Here is a 14,711-nt window from a genome sequence, read left to right as displayed (position 1 = left end):
GATAAGGCGTCCTGTCACATAGACGAATCATTGTTGGCATTCTATAACCAATGGAAACTACAACTAGGATTCGCCCTATTCCCTTTACAACATTCCAGTGAAAAGTCTTGATACTAGACCAACAGACTTCTGTGCACATTGACTTCTGAAACACCAGCTGTTTTCTAGTAAGGTATCTCAAAAGAAGCCATTTTTCAGTGGAAACTTTTTTTTGGAGCCATTGTCAAGGGCGCTGGTTGTCACATAAAACATCATTGGTGGTAGAGAAGTTGACTTTTGTAGGTGAGTGAACACTTCAAAGTTGCCCTACAAGTCTCTGTAAGTTCATTACTTACCATCTGAGCACTCATTTCCCTCAAAATGCTTCCAGATCAATAACTGTACACAACCACAGCGATGGCTATGAGTGTTGAGGTTGAAGATTGTCCTCAAGAGTTGTCTAATTACAAGTTATTTCTTTGAGTACTAGAAATAAAATAAAATATTTGGACTTGTACTGTTTGCTTCTCCTTTAACAACACCAAAGAACTAAAATTTTTATTTTTCAAGGAAATCAGATATTGAGATTCTAACACTATATTATGCAAACGATGCCTTTACTTGACAGCAGAAATGATTCTATCTTTTTCACCAGATTTTTCAACTTTAAAGAAATCAAGTTAATTTGTCTTTCCTTGCAATACGGAATAACCAGAAAAAGATAAAATCTAAAATGCAAAGCATACTGAAGAAGAAACATTGTGTCGAGTGCAATAGCAATTTCTTTCTTTTCCTTTTTAAGAAGATATAATCAACATTTTTCTAGAATGCTTTTTCCGTTTCATTAGAATCAGGTGGTAACAAGTCTACGAAGGAAAACTTAATTCCTTCGAGAAAATGGAGAATATATAGAAAAAATACCAGGAAAAATAGGAGGAAAGGGCACAGCTTCTTGTGATGAGGACACCGGAATTGAATTTCGAGATGGACATATTTCCCCCCTCACTCTTTGCTTCCTTCTTCTGGATTGCTGTGAAGGGAGGGTGGATAAAAGGTGCAGAAAAAGGAAAGAAAATATCTTTTTAACTTCTTTTCGATCGGATGCGGATGCAATTAGACAAGGCAAGTTTTTTTTTGTCTGGATAATGACGTTAAACTAGAAACTCAACGAAGCAGAAATCGCTAAGTGAAAAATCTGACACCAAAAATCCTTGGAATCACTGTGCCTATCTGATTTCGTTTTATAAACGGGACCCTGCTTTATATATAAAGTAACAGCTGTTGGCTGAAATACAATAATAAAAAAAGGAAGATACATTTAGTCTTTCTGTCTTAGCTTTTACGTTTTAAACTATGCCGTCAAATCTGATGAGATAATAATTTTATAATGAGAAAACAAAGCGTTCAGTTTTTCTTTAATTCATCTCTCTTACGTTCACTGTCACAGAATAAAAATGGTAAAAAAAAATATTATTTTAATGTTTCATCTCCGTTTCGTTTGTTTATTTTATTTTTCTACACCGTAAATTGCATTAAAGGTATTCTATATGAATGAGTTATAATTTTTAAGTAATGAAATCATTATTGAATATTTATTTAAATTAATTATGAAGGTTTCTGTATCAAACAAATTAGTTAATTTTTGACCATAAAGATGCTATATAAAATGAAATGGAAACCTATTCTTACGGTACTGAACCCATATAAGAAAAGTGTTTCTCGATATCTATGGTCGTTTCTTCACTATGATGATCAGCGTTGAAACCAGAATAGTTTTTCATAATATTTTATTTGAGTAGAAGAATAAAAATTAAGATGGGACTTATTCTGGAGACGGCTAAGCCATGTTAAAAAGTCCTCTGCCGTTATATCTTACCATTCTTTATCTATGTTGATCAGTATTGAGAGCGTAGTGGTAGTAGATTTTAGCACTTCTACATTTAATAGAAATATACAAATGGAGATGGAATCCACGTCGATACCACAAGAGGGAAAGAAATCAATCATTGATGTTTCCACCTCCTGCACTGAGAAAAAAAAAATGTATGTGGCGTACGTAAAATCGTATGTTACATTTGTAAACGCTGTAGTTTTTGCACTTAACGTATACCAAACGTATAATTGAAAACCATGTTTATAACACTTTCTGTATAAGTGTTCCATCTATACGTACTTTCCGTATGAAACAATATAGGCGGTCAGGATCTCACATACAAATGGACGTATATAACATACAGCTAACAAAGGTAACATACATATATGTATGTAATATAAGGAAGACGGTTAGATATCAGGCACCCTGCAACATCAAAGGGCAGTGCCTATGTAGCATACTGATAACGTATGCTCCGTACTGATTTCTGTAGTAAGCAAAAGGATTCCGTATATTTGTACAATATACCGCTGTCCGGAGAACGGATTTTTCTCAGTGTGCTGCTTGGTGGAGTATCATGATTTCAGGAACTATGCCATGGACCGAAACGAGTAGGAATCCAAAAGGGCAAGGTCAGGACTATATGTCGGATGTGGCATTAGTTTTATGCTATCAAGATTCTGAAGTGTTTGTTGTATTTTCTGATCGAGTGTGGTTTCGTGTTATCCTCTTGCAGCAGGGTGCGCTCTCAGTTCACAAATGGAGGATATTTCTGGCGTAACGCAGCGTATACCCACTCCAATTGTTCTGAATCGGCATTAATCGTACTATCATTAGGAATGAACTCGAAGTGAATTACCCTCTCACTGCTTAACCACATACAAAACATATTCGAAACGGAAATTCTTGACGACCGTTCTGTTCTGCAAGTTGACTCTTGCTCAACCACTGTTTTAGCACATTCAGAGTTTGGAAAACACCTACTGCTCGTTGCGACAACCTGTTTCAGGAAACTTTTCTTTGAGTCTGAGCTGGATAAACTCATATGGTACTATTTGCCATTTCCTTATGATTTTCCCACGTTCGTGAAGGTGAATCACTATACTAGCCGAGTTGGTTTGATAATCGTCTTGTGCTAGTGGATGGAGAATCTGTAACTTTTGAGTGGCAGGTCCTTGGCTGATCTTCGATACTTTTACCACCTGCATGAAATTTCTGGAACCAACGAGTTGCTATGCTGTGGTTCACATTATCTTCCCTCTTTCGTTTGACAAATGTTTTGGGTCGCTGCCGCAACGTTATGCCCGACTTCGAACCCATAGAGTAACAGATCACGTGTCAGACGTTGTCGAGCACTCATCGTTACTGCCACTAAAAACTGACTGAAGATACTGACGAAGTCGCAACTTGCATCTTAAATAGTTCACTTACGAGACTACCTCCAGGGCAAGTTTTACTTGTACTTACTTGACTTCCAGTCGATCACGGCGTATACACACAACTGCTGTACGAATTGTGGAAATATTGTAAGACTTATGACAAATTTGTGTTACAGTTTTGAATTTATGGTGATCAACGTTGAAACCGGAAATGGTTTATTTCTACCACTTCTGGTTTGGCTAGAGGGTTAATGGAGGAGATGAAGCCTATTCTTGGGATGCTGAATGAATTTCAAGAAACTACTAGTTACTATCTCTTATTGTGTTTGCTCTACTAACTATCGACAGATGATCATACGGAGATAATTGTTCCATAGTTCTTCCTATCCTTATGTATAACAGTGTTGGACAAATTTCAGTTGAATTAACAGTTAACAATTAATCAGTAAGTCTAATTGTTAGTTGCAATTAATGGTTTAAATAACTAATGGTCAATTGTTAATTGCAGTTGGCAATTAATCAACGAGAATCAATTGCAATCAATCTATCAATTGAAAGTAATTACTATGGAAAGTAGTTGTACTAAAAGCCAGTCATTCAATTGCACTTGAATGTAGTTTAAAATTAATTTAACTGCAACTAATTTCCACAGCAATTACTTTCAATCGATTGATTAATTGCAATTGATTTTCAGTGATTAGTGTCCAACCTATAATTCTGCATATATTACATCGTACAGCAGTTTTTAAATACATGTATAAATTAAATGTGAAGTTGTTCGACGATTAACTCTTCCACTAGATCAATTTTGATGATTTTTCGTACACGAGTGAATCCTGGTCAATCTTAGGTTTTTATTACATTAGTTGTCTGGAAGAGATTACCTTAAGGGGGTAAAGTAATTTACGCCAAAAATACAGTATCTCGTGAGCCATTCAAGTTAAAAAGATTAATATGGGTATATATCCTCATTAAAATAAGAAAATCCATGTTCCATCAATTTTGAAATTCCCGTTTTAATGAGGGCAGAGCGGCCTTTTCTATATACATAAAAATGAATGTAGCAATGTTAAGTGGCCAACCTCTCCTAGACTGCTATATTGAATTTGATGTTTTTGGTGCATAAGTAGTCCATGGCCTAGGTTAGGCTTTTATCATATTATCTGCATGAGGTAAAGAAGGGGTGATAGGTTGTGTGAGAAGCGGTGACAAAAACGAACGATATTAACATTTAATCCATAGTTTTCGGAGTCACTGAAATGGATAGTGACACTGCCGATTCCGTTTAACTCCAAGCTCACCCCCATCAGCATGAAGGTTGGAAGGGAAGATATTTACGAATTTTTATCATTACATTTTCATTGAAATGCGTACAAGAGGGAAGAGGTTCAAATGCTTTCCATAGATGTACCTTCTCAATGCGAAGAATGGACATAAAAAGATAGTAACAGCATGAAAGAACATTCGACCTCTATGAGAAAGGTCGAAGGTATGAAAAAGAGCGGAGCTTAGAACAACACCATTGTTAACAAGTTCCATGACTCAAAGAGCAACCTTTGCGACGGTCTATGCCTTAAGTATCAAGCAATAACGTCACTTCAGATTTTGTCAGGGGAGGCAAGATTGTTCACCAACAAAAGAGGTTCATGTTTTTCTTTAGTATCATATGTATACAATTTATTAAAAACATGTGCTTCCTCCTAGTATTGGAAATGGTAGAAATCAACATTTTCCGATTTCAACGTTGATCCCCATAGAAATAAATGGTAACAGAGACATGTGGTTGTTTGAAATCGATTTGGCGTCTTAAGAAAATATCCCATCAACACTTGCAACAGTCTACGGAAACCGGAAGTGATTAAAATTTCTTAGCACCTCCGGTTTCAATGTTGATTTACACAGAGCGAAAACGATAAAAGATATCGAGAAGCGTTTTTTGCAACCGATACAGTGTCCCAAGAATGGGTCCATAGTTCAAATCGGAAGTTTCCGATTTCAACGTTGATTACTATAGACTAAGAATGGTAATACATAGCGGCAAGCGGTTTTTAAAATGGATTCAGCGTCTGAAGAGAACACACCGTCACCACCCGCAACACTGCCGAAATTTCGTATTGATATTCTCTGTTTTCCTAATCATTGATTTGTTCGGCATCGCTGTTTTGCTAGATAGTTGTTTAGCAGTCAATGTTTCATCCGTAAATTGTATGCATGACAGGTATATAGTAGTAGAGGCATCTTGAGGAGAATAGACCCATAAACATAATATAAAAAAAACTGTTCTTTCCTAGGGGGTGGACAAGATGATCGTTATCCAGCATTTCATACAAGTACCTTATTTCAAATATACGATACAATAAAGACAAGTGGACAATGCAATGTACACACATCTTCCTACCGTCACTTTTAATTGCTGTCTTTAACAATTAACAATTAACAAGTTTCAATTGCTTATTGCAATTAACAATTAACCGTTTCAATTGTACGTTTGCGACTAACAATTAACAATTACAAGTTTTAATTCCCTAGTGACCAAGTAACAATTAACTTAAAGTTAATAGCAAATTTTATGATTGAATTCAATAGCAATTGATATTAATTGCAAAGAACAAATTGAAATTAATTGCAATTGATTTTTAGAGCAATTATTTTCTACTAATTGATTAATTTGTAATTGATTTTAATTGATTAATGCCCAATAATGATGTATAGTACAGCTTTGAAGCAAATAAAATGAATTTCTTTGCAGAGAGTGAAATTATAATACACTTGCAAATTACGCAAATTCAATGCTCAAACTTGAAGTAATTCATCTATAGTTTCTAGCTGCGATAGAGGAATAAATTAAACATAGAATCTGGTCCTTGGATGTGGAATACATATCTACAAGACATTACTTGTTGTTGCTTAGTATTTTTGGTCTATGAAGATTAATATTGAAACCGGAAGTGCTAATTGATGCCTATCACTTCCGGTTGCAATAGAGCTCAAGTGGTAGAGCGTTGGCTTCGCATTCGGGAGGTCGTGGGTTCGAATCCCGCTGTCGACCATCCTGTCTGAGGTTTTCCAGGGTTTCCCTCAGTCCTACCAGGCAAATGCCGGGATGGTACCTACTAAATAGGCTCTGGCCGATACCTTCCCAAATCCTTTCCATTCTTGTTGTTGTTGGATATCCAGTGTAAAATGGCCTCTGAGCTGTATCTGGTGATTGTTAAATAAAATAAAAAAAAATTAAAAAATCAGATATCAAATGTATATTTGCGGTACTCAATTTATGTCAAAAACTGCTTGTCACAGTCTATTTTCATTTTATCCATGTGTGATCAGTGGTGTAGCCGAAAATCGTAGATTTTCGTCATTTATAGTTTGATCAAATAGATAAAAGTCGAGATAAGACTAATTCTTTGGAGCTGCATCTAAGTCAAGAAATCACATTTCGGTATCTCGTATCGTTTTCTTCTATGGAAATACGTGTTGGAAACGGAAGCACTCGCGAATATCATCCACTTTTGGTTTCCATTTAAGATTTCAGGTGGTGATATGTTCTCTTCAGACGCTAAATCGAGTGCGAGAAACCACTTGCCGCTATCAGTACATCACATTAAAACTGGAAAAGGTTGATTTCTACAACTTCTGAATTTAATACAGAGCTAGTAGAGGATGTGACATCTATTCTAGGAACACTTAAATATCGATATCTTTTACCTTTGTTTCTCTAGGAAAATCAGTATTGAAACCAGAAGTACTGGTAACTTTCAAACATTTCCGGTTTTAGTAGACTATTGTGGGTGATGGTGATATGTTCTCTTGAGAGGATGGATCTACTACTTGTCGCTATATGTTACCATTTTTGTTCCTTGAGGATAAGGTTGAGTCGGAAGCAGTTAATTTCTACCACTTCCAATTTAAAAATAGGGTTAACGGAGAAGATGGAACAAATTCTTGGGACTCTGAGTTGGTTGCAAGAAACGTTTCTCCATCTCATAACTGCAAGAAACGTTGCACGAAACGTTTTTGGTCTCATAACTGTCGACAGACAGACAGACGTACACTGCCTTTCTATAAGAGTTCCAATATTTATGCATAGCATATTTTAGAAATTGACAAAAGATTTGAGCAGAAAACTGCTTGACTATTGGAAGAGTTAAAATTCCACCGTTCAACAGTACATTCAAGATCCAGTTCTCGCAGTGTTTAATATACTGATAAAATTTAGTTTCCTTAACTTTACAATGGGTGGACGAGTAATATCTTACGTGTGAAATTTACTGTAGCTTTCTATTACTTTTCCAATATGATTTTGAAAGCAAAGGAGATATTTGAGAAATATCCAGATTTGAAATATGCCCCAAAGTTAGGGATTTTTTCTAATCAAGGTTTCTAATTTTTTGCGTAATTTCGAACCTCGATAAAAGAGTGATACCACTTTTATCTATTTAAAAAAATCAACTTCCGGTTGGTTGGTGAAGCTCGAAAAAACAACTAATAAATTTGAGACGTATATCTTCATGTATATCTTCATATGCCATATTTCCGTTTGGAAATTATTTTAGATACGAGCTAAGTTGAAGGCCTGGCACAGTTAACGTGTACACCTGATACCGTCACATCTATTGTAGTATGGATATAAAATCCTCTTTACATAATTTCTCAAAACTTACGGAAACTTGAAACGAGGCTTACAAAATCTTTGAGAAAAATCTTGAGAACAAAGTTAAAGTTTATCTCGAGAGAGAGGCAGTACTTTCTGTCTTTAATTAACGTCATATGACGACATGCGTGCTTAATATTCTGTTGCTCATGACAACCCTTCTACCTAAGTGTGATCCGTGTTGCATAATTATGAGTATATAAAGTAAATGTTGTTTTTTAAGATATATGTTTTGCGTCCATATTCTGCAGTCATTTACTAAAGCCACAAGATATATCTTGTGAATTTTAAACGTTATTAAAATTTCGCTCCTAGAATTTTGTGTTTAACGTGAAATAAACTAGACAAACTAAAAAAACGATTTCTTCTATGGTTTGAATTACCATTAAACATTGTCATCATCATCACCAAAGTCATCGTCCATTGCTACTGCTGGAGGATGATTCTTCAACTCTTCCGTAATATCTTTGGTAATTTTTCATTTTACTCCATGGTTTCTTAAAAATTTATAACGTCTTATATCAGAATGTTACCGAGGCCTCTTCCTGTTTCTTGTTATCTATACAAGAAGACATTTCATCTACCCAATATTTATTATTGCAAGAATTCCTATAACTGCTCCTTCAGTCTATTCGTTTTCAAGATAAAATAAGTCACTCTGAGCCTTGTTTTGGATTAAGTCATTTTTTTCTATATTTGTATATTCGTAGCTTACTTTTTAAAACTTAAATCTATATAATCTTTACTGGAGACGGCGTGTACCTTATTTTGTAATTGTTCGTCTTCAATTCACCTGCTGGTAGATATAGAATACATTTATTAAAATTTTTCACATTGAACACGGCCAGCAGTTTGCTTTTCAATACCGAATTGTTACTTCTGAATGCACTTTCGGCTAACTTAATGTGACTGTCAATTTCTTTAATTTTGTCACCCATAGAAACTTTCTGACGCAGGTAGGAGTAGGTATTCACTTCTTCGGATTCCTTATTCTGAACTTTTATTCTTGACTTTCTAACGAAGCTTTTCTATACTACTTTCGTTTCTTTTTCAATTTATTTTCTACCGGATTTCTTTTCTCTTCCAATTAATCTCTTTTACCATGTTTTACAGTTTAAAATGTTATTTGATAGTAGAAGGGCTTCATCAGCAAACTTCAAATGGTTCAGACGTTCGCCGTTTCATATCGATCTTTTTGACCTTGTAATTAATTTACTTAGAGAAACGATAACTAATATTAATAGAATCTACTAGCATCAATTACTCGCTTCGCTGGGTTAAATTAAGAAAAAATAATAATGTATTTTATTAGTCATTCACTTTTTACTATTACTAAGCGCTCCTCGATATTGGTCATTTTCGATGATTTTTATATATCCCCTCTCTTCCCCATGTTGCGGGCCACGGCATCAGAAGCGTCATTGTTCATCTCAGCGATCTCAAAAACTATAGATTCGACTCTGATATCGTTCATTTTCGAGCATTTGTAAATGTCTTTCGCTTCCTTTAAGTTACATCATCAAAGTGATATGACAAAAATCATGTCATGTTCGAGCGTAATATAGGTTGAAAATTTGATCGAGATCGGTGGGTGCTTCAACAGTTATTAAGTTTTATTTATTTTTATATATATCTCCCCCTTCTACCTCCTCCCGTAGGTTCTATCGTCAAAGTAAATAAATAAATACCATCCCAAGCCCGAACGTCATCTATGTTGAAAATTTGATCGAGATCGATTAGGTGGTTCAAGAGTGAAATCACATAGACAGTAACTTTCATTTTTACTTTTTACATATATCTCCGCCTTCCCCTCCCCTACGTTGCACCGTCAAAGTTAAACGACAAATTTATCCCAAACCCGAACGTCATATCTGTTGAAAATTTGATCGAGATCAGTTGGGTGGTTCAAGAGTTATTAAGTTTTATTTATTTTTATATATTTTCCCCTCCCCTAAGGTCTACCGTAAAAGTGATGATAAAAACCACCCCAGGTCTGAACTTTATCCATATTGAAAATTTGACCAAGATCGGTCCTGTGGTTAAACCGTGATGAAGTCACAAAGACGGTCACTTTTATTTGTATTCTTTTTACATGTATATCTCCCCTCCCCCTCCCCTAGGTTCCACCGTAAAAGTGAAATGACGAAAACATCCTAGGCCAGAACCTTATCTATGTTGAAAGTTTGATCAAGATAGGTCTGGTGGCTCAAGAGTTATTACGTTTATTTTTATAGATTTCTCCCCTCCCCTTCCCATCCTCTAAGCTCTACCGTTAAAGTGATATGATGAAAAGCCCCTCAGGTCCGAACTTCATGTATGTTGAAAATCTTTTTAGGATCGGTCGGGTGGTTTAAGCGTGATGAAATCACAAAAACAGTCACTTTTATTTGTGCTTTTTTAACATATATATCTTCCCCCTTCCCCTCCCCTTCGATGCACTGTCAAAATGAAATGAAGAAAACATTCCAGACCCAAACCTTATCTATGTTGAAAGTTTGATCGAGATCGGTCGGATAGTTCAATAGTAATTAAGTTTTATTTATTTTCATATATTTCCCCTCCTCTCCTTCCCCTCCCTTAAGATCTACTGTCAAAATGATATGATAGAAAATTTCCCAGGTTTGAACTTCATATATGTTGAAAATTTGATTGAGATCGATCGGGTGGTTCAAAAGTAATTAATTCACGAACACAGTCACTTTTATTTTTATGTTAATTGATTTTTGTATATCTCCCCTCCATCCCCTTCCCTACGTTGCTCCGTCAAAGTGTAATGATAAAAATCATTTCAGTCCCGAACCTCATCTACATTGAAAATTTGATCAAGATCGGTCGAGTGATTCAAGAGTTATTAAGTTTTATTTATTTTTTCTATGTCCCTCTCCTCCCCCTCCCCTAAATTGTACCCTCAAAGTAAATAGCTAAAAACACTCCCAGGCCAGAGCCGCATCTACGTTGAAAATTTGATCGAGATCGGTCGGGCGGTTGAAAAGATTAAGAGTCACAAACATAGTCATCTTCAATTTTATAATATAGATTTACTACGTATGTACTATATTGTTTGGACAGGCTTTCAGGGTTATTCTACCCTGGACGATAAAACTGCATCTATTAATATATTATTTCATAATGTTGAAATTTAATTATCTAATCCGGTTGGAGTTCGAGTAACATAATCTGAAACACACATATTCTCGCCGATGGATCTAACTCAAGATAAACATTAAACAAGATACCAAGGAACAGGGCAGTTATTAGATCACATTGTTTCAACAAAATACGGTTCAAACAACACTATTCTTCCTCATTAATTCATAACAGTACGTATGTGTGTCTGTCATATTTTTTCTCTCTCTCTTTCTCTCTCTCTCTCTCTCTCTCTCTCTCTCTGTGTGTGTTCGTGTATGTCATCAGATTTTCACATAGAAATCAATTAGAACCAGCAACTTTTCTACACAGATAGATCTTCAGATCAAATCGCATATTAAGCATCGTTCTTGATTTTCGAGAAGGGATTTGGCTGGGAGTTCAAAAAGTAAAATCTCAGAAGGCCCTCAACTTAGACAACCTAAACTACTCTTTTGAATTGGAGACTGTATACTGTTCAGTCCATTCGAAGAACTGACACTTCTGCTAGTAGAGGAATGAAACTGAATATTGATGTACGAAGAGCACTGAAGTCAACAATTTGTACAAAATGATGCCATCCACATCAACTTTCTACATTAAATGTATAAGATGTAAGTGGGTTCTCTCTAATAAATAAAGTTTCCATTTAATTAGTTGAACAAAAATTGTATTGTCGCATTTACGATAAAGCTTAGTACATTGTGTTTATAGCAATGACATTATGATGAGATTACCCAAAGATATTTTATGAATGTATTAGATAAGCAATCATCAAATAAACACATCATATCCTACTTCGGAAATTTAGAGTTGAGTGAAAATTAACCCATGTGACTATAGTGGAAATGTGCTTTATGTCGTTACTTTTAAAGTATCTATCAAAACAGAGTAAATGTTCTTTTTCTACAAAAGTAGGACAACTGAATATCCAATGGTGATTTTTGCGGAAAACAGGACATACAGTGCTTAAATCATATTGATATTATTTCGCCTAAAGTGAGATGTCTGAAAGTTGTTGCGATTATGAAGATGAAATGAAAGAATTCGGATGAAGGAATTAGCCTGCTGCTAATATACAGTTTTTGCGTCTTATCTCGTATGTGATATTGTTTGGTTACGATGCATTGAATTAGATTTAAACAAAATTGCAAGATATTTGTGGTATAAAACTGCAATTTACATAAGGGTAAAGAATGAACTACGTACAAAAGTATAAACTACAGGGTTGCAGGGTAATGCAACATTAAAGTTCTGTAGCGATAACTAAATGAAAATTATATACGAGTACAAGTGGTGATGCTACTTAGGAGACAAGCCTGATTGAAATAATACCACTGTCTGCTTTATCTAAGCCCTTTAATGATTGATTCCGTATTTACCGAGATTATATAGTTTTGTTAATTAACATTTTACCATAAAAATATGCAGTATTTCATAGGAAGAGTATTGTTTTTACATTCTACAATAACTACATTTATAAGAGCAAAAATGCTTGGGTGAGCTGTTCTTTGGTCGCCAAACCAATAAATGTTAAATGGAGAATGAAGAAAGATATCAATCAAAAGACGGTAATATAATATACCCAAAATAATACCTTGCCCCAAATATGACAATCCTGGGTCACTGCGAAAACAGCTTGTGTAGAATGTCGTTTCAGGTTTATGATAACGAATTCGATTGCTAGATAGCAGCATACTGAACACATCGGAGAAATTATTATGGGTGGTAGTTCTTAAGTGTTGTGTATTGTCTTGCAAGGATGGTGACTGTAGTATGTGTGAGTAGTCATATGGTTACCTTCTGAAAGAACTCGATATATCCTCTTCCGGAAATTAGTTATAATTACAAAATAACTAAATAAGCAGACAGTGTGTGATGAAAAGTTTTCGTATTGCAAAGAAAGAGAACAACATTGTTGAGTCCCAATAGAACTGTACCCCTGCTATTGGGCCCTCCGATATTGAGCATATTAGATATTGGAGCCTCGTGCTTTCCTGATGTTGTGCAAAAAGTGTGACGTGAGAACCCATCGTCTCAAAAAAGGAAAAATAATGGGATTACAACGTTTCACCTCGACGAAAATCGCGTAATTGCGAAAGCTCTATATATATAGTTAAGAGGCATATGGCTCGAGTTCATACGCTCCGCCCCTCACATTTCATGGAAAGAATGAACATTATTATGTAGGGAATAGGTGAAAGTTTGTAAGCCTTGACAAGGCATAGGATTATCTGTATTAATGTGATAAAAAAAGGACCATCTATTATTCAAATGATTCCAAAAGTCGTTCTGACTGGGTACGTGAATCTACGAAAAGTGTTCCATCCGGCTTTATGGTTGTTAGTGGTTATAACTATAATGGCAAACCTATACTAAGCAGAGTGAATGGAAAGACTAAAATCGATGTAGCTTATTATTAGACGAACATTTTGGAGCCATCATACCTCCATATACCTCCGCGTTGTTTCAAACTTACGAGATGCCAAATTCGAGAAAATTGTAACTTTGAGGCTGCCTAGCTCGAAAATTATGAGATATAACAAAGGCAGTTAAAGAAATATTAGAAGAACTGGTACACTCTCTATCTAAATAACCATGTTTCAGAGTTGGGATGTAACGGCGCACATGATTTTAGAGAAAGAGGTAGAAGAGCGGAATCTATACCACAACTCCCTCTATAAAATCCGTTGCGCCGATATGTCTCAACTCTGAAACATAGTTAATTAGATAGACAGTGTATTAGTTCCTCTAATATTTCTTAACCGCCTTCGATATCTCTCATAGTTTCCGAGCTGGACAGCCTCAAAGTTACAATTTTCTCGATTTCGGCATCTCATAACTTTGAAACAACGCACTTTTTGCCATATGTTCATAAGGACTTTTTTTATTGTTTAGGTGTGAGGATTTCACCAGTGGATTTTGGCTACATAATAAATGAACATCTTGTATAGCGTTCAAAAGAACCAGGCGTTGAGTCACACGGGAAAATAATGGTCATGGAGCGGATGACACGTGAAACGAAATTCATCTAAAGCCCCTGGTTCGAATGAAGTTTCGAGGTCCGAGTTCTTCTGTTTCCTCACGTATTCTTATTCCATGAAGTCCTTTCATAATCATTCACTTTCATTAGTCATCCATCTCGACTTCTTTTGCCTACAGGGCATAATCATGTGACGTAAATTGAAAGATGTTATTGTTCATTTATTATTGAAGGAATTGTACTTATTTTTTAAAAAAATATTAGTTTATATATATTAAATTTTTACACTTGTTTATTATTCCTAATTTTTATAATGAAGTAAGTCATTTTAAACCCATTATAAATTGCTCTCTCACTTGTTTTTCATAGTGTAGACGTTTCTTAGCAACAATTAATTGTTATGCAAAGTACTCCTACAGTACTTTTTTGGTACTGTATTTTATGTTCATATTTGAGACCCGTTCAATTGTCGCTTTTTAATAAATATATCTACCGTACAGTACCTATAGAGAATATACACAGAATACATTTAAAAATAACTTTTCTTTAATCCGATGATGTCAGTGATTCTGCAGTGCACAAGGGTCCAAGTTTGATTCCCAGTGAGATCGTCGAAATCTGAACGCATTACGCTGGTTCGGTTCAAATTTAACCTTAAAGTCTATGTTTCAAATATTCCCGGTGCTGAAAACGGAATGCTAAACTCCGGTCAACAAAGAA

The 14,711-nt window shown here is 35.3% G+C and overlaps 1 protein-coding gene across 2 annotated transcripts in view; it reads right to left on the bottom strand.

Moving 5' to 3' along the window:
- GABA-B-R2 (gamma-aminobutyric acid type B receptor subunit 2) overlaps positions 1-14,711 on the bottom strand; it is an 832,753-nt gene that overhangs the window by 197,451 nt on the left and 620,591 nt on the right. The window lies entirely within an intron of this gene.

This window comes from Thermobia domestica, chromosome 5, assembly GCF_964235325.1.
Source record: "Thermobia domestica chromosome 5, izTheDome1.hap1.1, whole genome shotgun sequence".
NCBI classification, from domain to species: domain Eukaryota; kingdom Metazoa; phylum Arthropoda; class Insecta; order Zygentoma; family Lepismatidae; genus Thermobia; species Thermobia domestica.
The sequence above is the reverse complement of the archived record's forward strand: the minus strand, read 5'-3'. Positions and strand labels throughout refer to the sequence as shown.